At 45.5% G+C, this 12,577-nt stretch overlaps 4 non-coding genes across 4 annotated transcripts; all 4 read left to right on the plus strand.

Moving 5' to 3' along the window:
- The first annotated feature begins 335 nt into the window (after positions 1–335).
- LOC141183335 (U2 spliceosomal RNA) lies at positions 336–529 on the plus strand. The gene has a single exon (XR_012258318.1). It is a non-coding gene; the product is annotated as a U2 spliceosomal RNA (small nuclear RNA).
- Positions 530–1,641: 1,112 nt separating this feature from the next.
- LOC141183248 (U2 spliceosomal RNA) lies at positions 1,642–1,832 on the plus strand. The gene has a single exon (XR_012258244.1). It is a non-coding gene; the product is annotated as a U2 spliceosomal RNA (small nuclear RNA).
- Positions 1,833–2,947: 1,115 nt separating this feature from the next.
- Positions 2,948–3,138, plus strand: LOC141183277 (U2 spliceosomal RNA). Its single transcript, XR_012258270.1, has one exon. It is a non-coding gene; the product is annotated as a U2 spliceosomal RNA (small nuclear RNA).
- Positions 3,139–6,521: 3,383 nt separating this feature from the next.
- LOC141183677 (U2 spliceosomal RNA) lies at positions 6,522–6,712 on the plus strand. Its single transcript, XR_012258507.1, has one exon. It is a non-coding gene; the product is annotated as a U2 spliceosomal RNA (small nuclear RNA).
- Positions 6,713–12,577: the final 5,865 nt, after the last annotated feature.

A 12,577-nucleotide genomic window follows, 5' to 3' on the forward strand; every position in this document is an offset into this window, starting at 1 on the left:
AAGATTTTAAGTACTCGCAAAGGAAGCGGGCAAGCTGGATTATTTTTGTCATATATAAAGAGGTTTTATGGGACGTTCGGAATTTGGTGATTTTTAAAAAGATTGTTTTTTCCCCCATGGAATGCAGAAAGATTTTTCTTGCTAGACTGTTTTATGCCTATTTATTGGATAAAAAGAAGTATGGTGAGACAGCAGCAGAAGCACTCTGGAACTTTTCACATTGGACTTCTTACAGTAAGTAACAGTTAATTGCAGGGTTGTGTTTTTTGGGATTTTGTTTTTGGTTTTCCGAATGATGATTTGAGAACCCGTTATGTGAATATGCGCTATGATGCATAAATTAATGTGGGTCTTAATCTGAGGAAAAAGAAAAAAATCTGTTCTTATCAGTTTAATATCTGATATGTCCCCTATCTGGGGACCATATATTAAATGGATTTTTAGAACAGGGAGATGGAAAAAGAGCTTGCTCTGTCCACTCCACGCATTGACCTGGTATTGCAGTATCTCCAGGACCGGTGCACCCCTTCTTTAATGCAGTTTCTAAAATCAGAAAGAATTGAATTCAATGTTTTTTGTTCATTTTGCTTGTTTGTCGGATTTTGGGATGGACTCTTTGGCTTTGCTTTTCTTCTCCTCATTGGATTTTTCATGTTCAAAGTTGCAGAAGCCAGATTACAAGCTCATTTTGGTTCAACTTCAGCAACTGTGCATTGCATTGCCATGTAATGTGATGCAATGCTATCTTTCTAGCTCTCCCTTTTTACTTCCTTTTGGATAAACAGACATATTAGGCAAGCATTTTGGAGCTTTCACCTAAATAACTACAGGTGGTGAGATAAGCTGCACAATATAATTGACCTTTCAGTATATTGTTGCACACACACCATCTATTTAGCAAATGCCCTTGTTATCAACAGCAGCCTTTTAAACTCACCTGAGCTAACAGGTATGTGCGCTGGTTACTCTGCTGCGCTTAAAATTTCTTTTTTGGTTTGCTACAATGCCTTTTCTGAAACGTTGTCTCCTTCTGCTGGAACACTGACTTCTTTCATTTAATGCCTGCAGACTACAAAAGAGAACCCAACCCAAAAAGTTTGGTTGATTAGTCTGTGGCATTCTGTTAAACTGTTGCTTATGGCGGTCTCTGTGAGCTTCTCAGCGACATTCAGCCAGCCAGGTATCCTGCCTGCAGTAGATGGAATGTGGCAATGGAACGCTGGCTGCGCGTGTCATAGGCTCTGAGCCTTTATATACCTGTGCACAGCAGCAGCCACCTTCAGTCTGCTGCTGGACAGCCAGCAGCAGCAGCAGCAGGAGAGGTATGTAATCAGGAGCCCTCCTGCTAAAGGTAGACAGCTGCTCGTTCCACCCCACCCCCCGCCTTAATTGGTTCTCCTCCCTTCCAACGGTGTTGAGGCGGGTGGGAACAGCAGGGGGTGAAGGTGCTGTGTTTAAAGAGGTGGAGTTATGCAGATCTAAAACGCGTGGATTGCAGCAGCAGCAAGCCGAAAAGTGCAGGCATGTAAGGGATCTAGAGGTTGACAACATGTCTTCTTAACGGGAGTCCAGGAGCTCATCTCCACAAATGGACTTTTCAGGATCCTTGGGTGGCTCCGTAGTTTGAAACCAATTCTGGTTATCGCTTCTCGGCCTTTTGGCTAAGATCAAGTGTAGTATCTGTTCTTATCAGTTTAATATCTGATACGTCCCCTATCTGGGGACCATATATTCAATGGATTTTTAGAACAGGGAGATGGAAAAAGAGCTTGCTTTGTCCACTCCACGCATTGACCTGGTATTGCAGTATCTCCAGGACCGGTGCACCCCTTCTTTAATGCAGTTTCTAAAATCAGAAAGAATTGAATTCAATGTTTTTTGTTCATTTTGCTTGTTTGTTGGATTTTGGGATGGACTCTTTGGCTTTGCTTTTCTTCTCCTCATTGGATTTTTCATGTTCAAAGTTGCAGAAGCCAGATTACAAGCTCATTTTGGTTCAACTTCAGCAACTGTGCATTGCATTGCCATGTAATGTGATGCAATGCTATCTTTCTAGCTCTCCCTTTTTACTTCCTTTTGGATAAACAGACATATTAGGCAAGCATTTTGGAGCTTTCACCTAAATAACTACAGGTGGTGAGATAAGCTGCACAATATAATTGACCTTTCAGTATATTGTTGCACACACACCATCTATTTAGCAAATGCCCTTGTTATCAACAGCAGCCTTTTAAACTCACCTGAGCTAACAGGTATGTGCGCTGGTTACTCTGCTGTGCTTAAAATTTCTTTTTTGGTTTGCTACAATGCCTTTTCTGAAACGTTGTCTCCTTCTGCTGGAACACTGACTTCTTTCATTTAATGCCTGCAGACTACAAAAGAGAACCCAACCCAAAAAGTTTGGTTGATTAGTCTGTGGCATTCTGTTAAACTGTTGCTTATGGCGGTCTCTGTGAGCTTCTCAGCGACATTCAGCCAGCCAGGTATCCTGCCTGCAGTAGATGGAATGTGGCAATGGAACGCTGGCTGCGCGTGTCATAATAGGCTCTGAGCCTTTATATACCTGTGCACAGCAGCAGCCACCTTCAGTCTGCTGCTGGACAGCCAGCAGCAGCAGCAGCAGGAGAGGTATGTAATCAGGAGCCCTCCTGCTAAAGGTAGACAGCTGCTCGTTCCACCCCACCCCCCGCCTTAATTGGTTCTCCTCCCTTCCAACGGTGTTGAGGCGGGTGGGAACAGCAGGGGGTGAAGGTGCTGTGTTTAAAGAGGTGGAGTTATGCAGATCTAAAACGCGTGGATTGCTGCAGCAGCAAGCCGAAAAGTGCAGGCATGTAAGGGATCTAGAGGTTGACAACATGTCTTCTTAACGGGAGTCCAGGAGCTCATCTCCACAAATGGACTTTTCAGGATCCTTGGGTGGCTCCGTAGTTTGAAACCAATTCTGGTTATCGCTTCTCGGCCTTTTGGCTAAGATCAAGTGTAGTATCTGTTCTTATCAGTTTAATATCTGATACGTCCCCTATCTGGGGACCATATATTAAATGGATTTTTAGAACAGGGAGATGGAAAAAGAGCTTGCTCTGTCCACTCCACGCATTGACCTGGTATTGCAGTATCTCCAGGACCAGTGCACCCCTTCTTTAATGCAGTTTCTAAAATCAGAAAGAATTGAATTCAATGTTTTTTGTTCATTTTGCTTGTTTGTCGGATTTTGGGACGGACTCTTTGGCTTTGCTTTTCTTCTCCTCATTGGATTTTTCATGTTCAAAGTTGCAGAAGCCAGATTACAAGCTCATTTTGGTTCAACTTCAGCAACTGTGCATTGCATTGCCATGTAATGTGATGCAATGCTATCTTTCTAGCTCTCCCTTTTTACTTCCTTTTGGATAAACAGACATATTAGGCAAGCATTTTGGATCTTTCACCTAAATAACTACAGGTGGTGAGATAAGCTGCACAATATAATTGACCTTTCAGTATATTGTTGCACACACACCATCTATTTAGCAAATGCCCTTGTTATCAACAGCAGCCTTTTAAACTCACCTGAGCTAACAGGTATGTGCGCTGGTTACTCTGCTGCGCTTAAAATTTCTTTTTTGGTTTGCTACAATGCCTTTTCTGAAACGTTGTCTCCTTCTGCTGGAACACTGACTTCTTTCATTTAATGCCTGCAGACTATAAAAGAGAACCCAACCCAAAAAGTTTGGTTGATTACAGGGCCGGCTCCAGGTTTTTCTGGGCCCCGGGCGAAGGAGTCTCAGTGGGCCCCTTTAACACATACCACGATTCATGATGCAGAGATAAAGCGGAGAAATATATATATATATATATATATATATATATATATATATATATAGTACAATGCAAAGATTTAACTTCTTACATTACATGAGTGATATCTATTGTAAATTCCACAATAGCTCAGAAACCGGTGAATCGCTACACACAGAATACTGGCCCCCATATAAGGCTCCATACGGAATACTGGCCCCCATATAAGGCCCCATGCGGAATACTGGCCCCCATATAAGGCTCCATACGGAATACTGGCCCCCATATAAGGCTCCATACGGAATACTGGCCCCCATATAAGGCTCCATACGGAATACTGGCCCCCATATAAGGCTCCATACGGAATACTGGCCCCCATATAAGGCTCCATACGGAATACTGGCCCCCATATAACGCTTCATACGGAATACTGGCCCCCATATAAGGCTCCATACGGAATACTGGCCCCCATATAAGGCTCCATACGGAATACTGGCCCCCATATAAGGCTCCATACGGAATACTGGCCCCCATGTAAGGCCCCATATGGAATACTGGCCCCCATGTAAGGCTCCATACGGAATACTGGCCCCCATATAAGGCCCCATACGGAATACTGGCCCCCATATAAGGCCCCATACGGAATACTGGCCTCCATATAAGGCTCCATACGGAATACTGGCCCCCCATATAAGGCTCCATACGGAATACTGGCCCCCATATAAGGCTCCATACGGAATACTGGCCCCCATATAAGGCTCCATACGGAATACTGGCCCCCATATTATGCCCCATACGGAATACTGGCCCCCATATTATGCCCCATACGGAATACTGGCCCCCATATAAGGCTCCATACGGAATACTGGCCCCCATATAAGGCTCCATACGGAATACTGGCCTCCATATAAGGCTCCATACGGAATACTGGCACCCATATAAGGCTCCATACGGAATACTGGCCCCCATATAACGCTCCATACAGGATACTGGTCCCCTTATAAAGCTCCATACAGGATACTGGCCCCCATATAACGCTCCATACAGGATACCGGTCCCCTTATAACGCTCCATACAGGATACCGGTCCCCTTATAACTCTCCATACAGGATACTGGCCCCCATATAATGCTGCATGCAGGCTGTTACCCCCCACATAATGCCCCATACAGGCTGTCCCCCCCTTATAATGCTCCATGCAGGCTGTTACCCCCGACATAATGCCCCATACAGGCTCCCCCCTTTTAATGCTCCATGCAGGCTGTTACCCCCCACATAATGCCCCATACAGGTTGCCCCCCCTTATAATGCTCCATGCAGGCTGTTCCCCCCCACATAATGCACTATGCAGGCTGCCCCCCCTTTATAATGCCCCATGCAGGCTGTTCCCCACCTTATAATGCCCCATGCAGGATGTCATCCCCCCCTCTATATAATGCCCCATGCAGGATGCCCCCCCCCTCTTTATAATGCCCCATGCAGGATGCCCCCCCCCTTATAATGCTCCATGCAGGCTGTTCCCCCCCACATAATGCCCCATACAGGCCCCCCCCCCTTATAATGCTCCATGCAGGCTGTTCCCCCCCACATAATGCCCCATACAGGCCCCCCCCCCTTTTAATGCTCCATGCAGGCTGTTACCCCCCCCCACATAATGCCCCATACAGGCTGCCCCCCCCTTATAATGCTCCATGCAGGCTGTTCCCCACCTTATAATGCCCCATGCAGGATGTCCCCCCCCTTCTCTTTATACTGCCCCATGCAGGATGCCCCCCCCCTTCTCTTTATACTGCCCCATGCCTCCATACATTAAAAAAAAAAAAAATCAAATACTCACCTCCCTTCTCCTCACCTGCTACCTGCTGCCCGCTGCCTGCTGCCCGCTGCTGCAGCGTTGTCGGTGTCTTCCCGCTCAGCGCTCCCTGTGACGGCTCAGGGGAGGGCGCGGTGTAAAGACGTCACCGCGCCCTCTGACCTGAGACGTCACAGGGAGCGCGCACCAGGAAGACAGCTGATCTGCGGAGGCACGGGGAGAGGTAAGTATCCGGCTGCCGGGGCCCTGAGCAAGCGGCGGAGAAGGGCGGGCGCTGACACCGCTCTCCTCCGCCCATAGCCCAGCGCGGTGCGCGACCGCCAGTGGGCCCCTCTGCCTGCTCAGGGCCCCGGCATTTGCCCGGGTGCGCCGGGTGCTGACGCCGGCCCTGGTTGATTAGTCTGTGGCATTCTGTTAAACTGTTGCTTATGGCGGTCTCTGTGAGCTTCTCAGCGACATTCAGCCAGCCAGGTATCCTGCCTGCAGTAGATGGAATGTGGCAATGGAACGCTGGCTGCGCGTGTCATAATAGGCTCTGAGCCTTTATATACCTGTGCACAGCAGCAGCCACCTTCAGTCTGCTGCTGGACAGCCAGCAGAAGCAGCAGCAGGAGAGGTATGTAATCAGGAGCCCTCCTGCTAAGGGTAGACAGCTGCTCGTTCCACCCCACCCCCCGCCTTAATTGGTTCTCCTCCCTTCCAACGGTGTTGAGGCGGGTGGGAACAGCAGGGGGTGAAGGTGCTGTGTTTAAAGAGGTGGAGTTATGCAAATCTAAAACGCGTGGATTGCAGCAGCAGCAAGCCGAAAAGTGCAGGCATGTAAGGGATCTAGAGGTTGACAACATGTCTTCTTAACGGGAGTCCAGGAGCTCATCTCCACAAATGGACTTTTCAGGATCCTTGGGTGGCTCCGTAGTTTGAAACCAATTCTGGTTATCGCTTCTCGGCCTTTTGGCTAAGATCAAGTGTAGTATCTGTTCTTATCAGTTTAATATCTGATACGTCCCCTATCTGGGGACCATATATTAAATGGATTTTTAGAACAGGGAGATGGAAAAAGAGCTTGCTCTGTCCACTCCACGCATTGACCTGGTATTGCAGTATCTCCAGGACCGGTGCACCCCTTCTTTAATGCAGTTTCTAAAATCAGAAAGAATTGAATTCAATGTTTTTTGTTCATTTTGCTTGTTTGTCGGATTTTGGGATGGACTCTTTGGCTTTGCTTTTCTTCTCCTCATTGGATTTTTCATGTTCAAAGTTGCAGAAGCCAGATTACAAGCTCATTTTGGTTCAACTTCAGCAACTGTGCATTGCATTGCCATGTAATGTGATGCAATGCTATCTTTCTAGCTCTCCCTTTTTACTTCCTTTTGGATAAACAGACATATTAGGCAAGCATTTTGGAGCTTTCACCTAAATAACTACAGGTGGTGAGATAAGCTGCACAATATAATTGACCTTTCAGTATATTGTTGCACACACACCATCTATTTAGCAAATGCCCTTGTTATCAACAGCAGCCTTTTAAACTCACCTGAGCTAACAGGTATGTGCGCTGGTTACTCTGCTGCGCTTAAAATTTCTTTTTTGGTTTGCTACAATGCCTTTTCTGAAACGTTGTCTCCTTCTGCTGGAACACTGACTTCTTTCATTTAATGCCTGCAGACTATAAAAGAGAACCCAACCCAAAAAGTTTGGTTGATTAGTCTGTGGCATTCTGTTAAACTGTTGCTTATGGCGGTCTCTGTGAGCTTCTCAGCGACATTCAGCCAGCCAGGTATCCTGCCTGCAGTAGATGGAATGTGGCAATGGAACGCTGGCTGCGCGTGTCATAATAGGCTCTGAGCCTTTATATACCTGTGCACAGCAGCAGCCACCTTCAGTCTGCTGCTGGACAGCCAGCAGCAGCAGCAGCAGGAGAGGTATGTAATCAGGAGCCCTCCTGCTAAGGGTAGACAGCTGCTCGTTCCACCCCACCCCCCGCCTTAATTGGTTCTCCTCCCTTCCAACGGTGTTGAGGCGGGTGGGAACAGCAGGGGGTGAAGGTGCTGTGTTTAAAGAGGTGGAGTTATGCAGATCTAAAACGCGTGGATTGCAGCAGCAGCAAGCCGAAAAGTGCAGGCATGTAAGGGATCTAGAGGTTGACAACATGTCTTCTTAACGGGAGTCCAGGAGCTCATCTCCACAAATGGACTTTTCAGGATCCTTGGGTGGCTCCGTAGTTTGAAACCAATTCTGGTTATCGCTTCTCGGCCTTTTGGCTCAGATCTGTAATGGGTCTAGTCATTTGGCTGTCTGTGCGTTAACTCTTGGCCCTGTGGCATCGCCATTTTATGGCTTAAGCCACTTGCTGCTATAAGGAGTTGGCCAGTAGACACGACTAGCGATAATGGGACGCATTCGATACGCTGGGCCCGGTGAGGCTCGAGTGAAGTTTGGAATCCAGATTGATGTGGAAGAAGGCAAAGAAGGAATCTTTACCCTCAGCTTCGTGGTGAAGGAGATTTTGTTTGGACTCCTTGAAGTGAAGAAGGAAGAAATCTTGTGCCTCCAGCAATTCAAAAGCAAGTATAATCTTGTATTTACTTCTATGGCTGTTTGCAACAATTTCTATGATTGTTTAAAAAAGAATCTGGACAATCAATATTTGGATGGGCTGACTTTTGTCATCTTGTATTGCTCCAAAGAGATACCTCTGACTGTTTTCATGTACAACCCACATGTGGACTTGGCTTTGATTTATGCCTTTCTAAATAGGCACTGCTATATTACCAAGGTGGCAGTAAAAGTCATGAATGAGGAGGAACTATGGACCGGTAAATATCGTTTCATGGTCAAGTTCCGGGAAAGTCCTGATGAACCAGGGGGTATACATTATCCTCCATCAAATTTTTCCATTGGGAGTGAGCGGGGTTACCTGTTCTTCCCCAATGCGCCCAGGTTTTGTCGTCATTGTAGGAGGTATGGCCATACTCAGGAAGCATGCGACATCAGACAGATTATTTGCAGGAAGTGCAATGAGGTGGGTCATTCTTCCAATAATTGCAAAAATGAAATAGTCTGTAATCTCTGCGGAGAGAAGGGGCATGCCTTCAGAGACTGTATATTCCATCCTGGTTCATATGCGGGGGCAGCGGGAAGGGGAAGGAGAAGAAATGAATCTCCTGCACCCACAGCTACAACTCCGACTGCTCCAACTCCGACTGCTCCGATATCTACTCTGTCTTTCCTGGATGAGGAGGAGGCTCGGGTTGCTTTTCCAGAACTGGTTCGTGTGAATGTAAGAGGAAATATGGAGCTGGCACCTGAGCCACCGGTGCAGAGGGCCGCGTCTGTGGTTTCAGATGTCAGTGAGTCTGAGACGATAACTGATGATCGTATAGGCATGGAAGTGGCCCCGGTGGAGGATCTGGAGGCTGAAATTCCAGACATGATGGTTACATTGCAGGGGGAAGAGGAGTCTGATCTGACCAGAACACCGCATGTGGCCTGGAGCGATGTCGTTTCTGACCTTGAGGAGGAGGGAGGTCAGGGGGACTTTGACCCCCAGCGGCGGGATTATAGTTCAGATGAAGATGGAGGCGCTTCAGTGAAGAAAAAGAAGAAAACTGAACCATCCTTTTCCCCTTTAAGTGACTGCAGTGTGAGTCCAGCCCGGGTGTACCCTACTGCATCCGATCCCCAAGATGTGTCTTTTTTGGGGGAAGGCACAAACTACGATATCTGCACGTCCAGCGTCCTACCCCCAGAAGGGTTAGGATGATGTACAGGTGGGCATGTTGTCGTGACCTGCCACATCAAATTAATAGATGGGTGCCCAAGTTGCTCTCAGCATCTTGTCGCTAAATGTTAGGCTGATTAAATCTGAGTCGAGAAGAGTGGCAATTTTGGACTACTTGAGCAACTTGGATGCGGACGTATACTGTGTCCAGGAGTGTGGGATCTCCGATCCCTTAAGTGAAAATGCATGGCCTTTAGGTCAAAGTGTGTGGTCTGGTTCTGTATGTAATAAAAATTGTGGGGTAGGTGTTTTGGTGAAGGGTTATAGTGTTAAGATAGAAAGTTACATGGTGGTGGAGGCGGGGAGGTGTGTAATATGTGAGTTAAATTGTAGGGGGTGGAGGGTTAGGGTGGTAAATATGTATGCACCAATAGATAAAGGGGAGAGGCTGGAAATTTTTGAGAAATTATGTTTTTTTTTATCTGGCAAAATGCCAATAATTTTTGTTGGAGATTTCAATTGTGTGACGGAGGGGGATAAGATGGATGTTACAGGTAAAAGACTCAAGAGTCTTGTGGCGGATTTTTCCTTACAGGATGCTGCGGAAGTTTTTTTAGGTAATCCACCTCCTGCGACCTATAAGGCCGACAGGGGAGGCATAGAGTCTAGAATAGACCGTATCTTCTTTTCTTCACAAAATGTTATTTGTAGGAATTTCCAGCAGGAAGATGTTCCCTTCTCTGACCATGTGTGTTTGAGGGCACGTCTAGAAGGTAAGATTTCCTTTGTATATGGTGGTGGCGTGTGGAAACTTAATGTGCGTTTGCTGGAAGATAATAGGATCATGCGTGATTTTAGGCGAATGTATGTTAGGTGGCGGGATAAAAAAAGTGATTTCAGGAATGTGCTTGAGTGGTGGGACTGGATGAAGAGTGAGATTGGTTTTTTCTTTAGAAAAAGGGGCAGGAGGAAAGCAGCAATGAATAGAGCAAAATTTAATGATTTAAGCTCTAGACTGGAGTGGCTGAGGAAGTTAAGGATGATTGGAGTGGATGTGGATGTTTTGATGTGTCAAGTGAAAGAAGAGATTAAGAAATATATTGAGGGTAGAGGGAAAGAAATTATTTACCGTTCTAAGATTGAACATTTGGAGAAAAATGAGAAATGCACAAGGTTTTTTTTCAAAAAAGTTTTTGGGAAGAAAGTAGATATGGATGAGGTGGTGAATGGTGATGGGGTGTGTGTGAGTGGGAAGGATGTGATGCAGGAGGTGGTGTTGTTTTATAAGGAGTTGTATGGGGAAAAATGGGTTGATGATAGGATGTTGACTGATGCTTTGGGGTGTTTAGAAGGTTGTTTGGGTGAGGATGAACGTGAAATATTGGATGATGTAATTGTGTTGGATGAAGTTAAAAAAGTGGTGATGTCTGCGAGTAAGAATAAAACACCTGGGAAGGATGGACTGCCCGTGGAGTTATATGTTAAGGAATGGGACACGATGGGAAATGACTTATTGGAGGTGTGCCAGTATATGTTCACGGAGAATATGTTGAGTGAATCTATGAGAGATGGGGTGGTGGTTTTGGTTCATAAGAAAGGTGATAAAAAGGATTTGGGGAATTGGAGGCCAATCACCCTTTTGAATGCAGACTATAAGGTGTTTAGTAAATTGTTGGCTAGCCGGATGCGGGAAGTGATTGGCGGCGTGGTGGATGAAGATCAAGTGTGTGCAGTGCCTGGGAGAAGTATGACTGAAAATTTGGTGTTGTTGCGTGATGTGATTGGGGATTGTATGAGTCGTAAGCAGAAATGTTTGTTGTTTACGGTTGATTTTGAAAAAGCTTTTGACTGTGTGTCACATAGCTTTATGTTTAAGGTTTTGTCTAAGATGGGTTATTCCAGGAATTTTGTAAACTGTGTTAGGAGTTTGTATTGTAATGTTTCAAGTGAATTTTTGGTGAATGGGTGGTTGAGTGAGAAAGTGAGAATTAAATCAGGAGTGCGTCAGGGGTGCCCTATGTCCCCTTTTTTGTTTATTAGTGTGATTGAAGTGTTGATGTGTCTGGTTAGGAAGGATAAGGTTATGAGAGGTGTGATGATTCCTGGGAGTAATGGAAAGGATGTGAGAATTCTAGGTTACATGGATGATGTAGTGATTGTGAGTGGGAATATGGCTGCGATGAGTAGGGCAAGGTTGATATTAAGTTTGTTTTGTAGTGTCTCAGCTTTTAAGGTCAATTGGACTAAGAGTTCCTTTAAATGTTTTGGTGAGAGGAATGTACGGATGGATGGTGTGAGGTGTGAGGATGGTGCAATAAAGGTGCTTGGGATTAAGTTTAATGATGATTTGAAAGGAAATGAGAGTTGGGAAGATTGTGGGGTGAGAGTGGTGCGCAAGTTGAATTTTTGGCGAATGAGAGAACTAACTCTGACTGGGAAAGTTCTGATTATTAAGGCGGTTATTTTGCCTATTTTGTTGTTTGTTGCGAATGTATATCCTGCTGCTTTTAAGAAAATTAGGAAAACTGAGAAATTCATCTTTAATTTTCTTTGGGGAAGTCGCATGGAGAAATTGAAACGGGAATATGTCTATAAGTTATGTGTAAATGGTGGTTTGGATTTTCCAAATATTGATTTCTTTTTAGGGATTAGTTACGTGAAAATGGTGGTGGTGGTTCTAGGGAAAAGTAATAAGTGTGCTTATATGATGAAATATTCGGCTGGATGGATGCTTTATGGCTTAAAGTGGGTCAAAAGGGATGCTAGAGTGCCTGTTGCTTTTAAGTGTCCTGTATGGTATGGTTGTGTTGAGAAATTTGTAAGGAAGTATGATTTGTTGTCCGTTAACATGAGTGATTTTAGGCAAAAGAAGAAAGTCATTAGGATGGTGCGTGAGCGTGAGGTGGTATGTAATATCAATGGGTTGAGAGGGGAGGAAGTAACCGAGATGTGGAGAAAATTAAGTATAGATGGTGTGACTAACAGACAGAGAGATATCGCTTGGATGATATTGCATGACATTTTGCCTGTTAGAGATGTGCAAAAGAAGAGGGATTTAGTTAAATCTGAGGTATGCCCGAGGGATGGATGTGGTTTGAGAGAGCATGTTAGACATATGGTATGGGATTGTGATTTTGCATATGATGTATGGAAGGGTATAGGGGGACTTTGCAAGGAATTGGTGGGTGTAAAGTATGTTAATTGGAAACTTGCTATGTTTGGGATGGGTGCATGTAGTAGAATTAAGGATAGGATTTTATGGTTGTTGGT

The sequence above is a fragment of the Phyllobates terribilis genome, unplaced genomic scaffold (assembly GCF_046119375.1).
Source record: "Phyllobates terribilis strain yellow unplaced genomic scaffold, ASM4611937v1 Scaffold_38__1_contigs__length_12584779, whole genome shotgun sequence".
In the NCBI taxonomy this organism is placed as follows: domain Eukaryota; kingdom Metazoa; phylum Chordata; class Amphibia; order Anura; family Dendrobatidae; genus Phyllobates; species Phyllobates terribilis.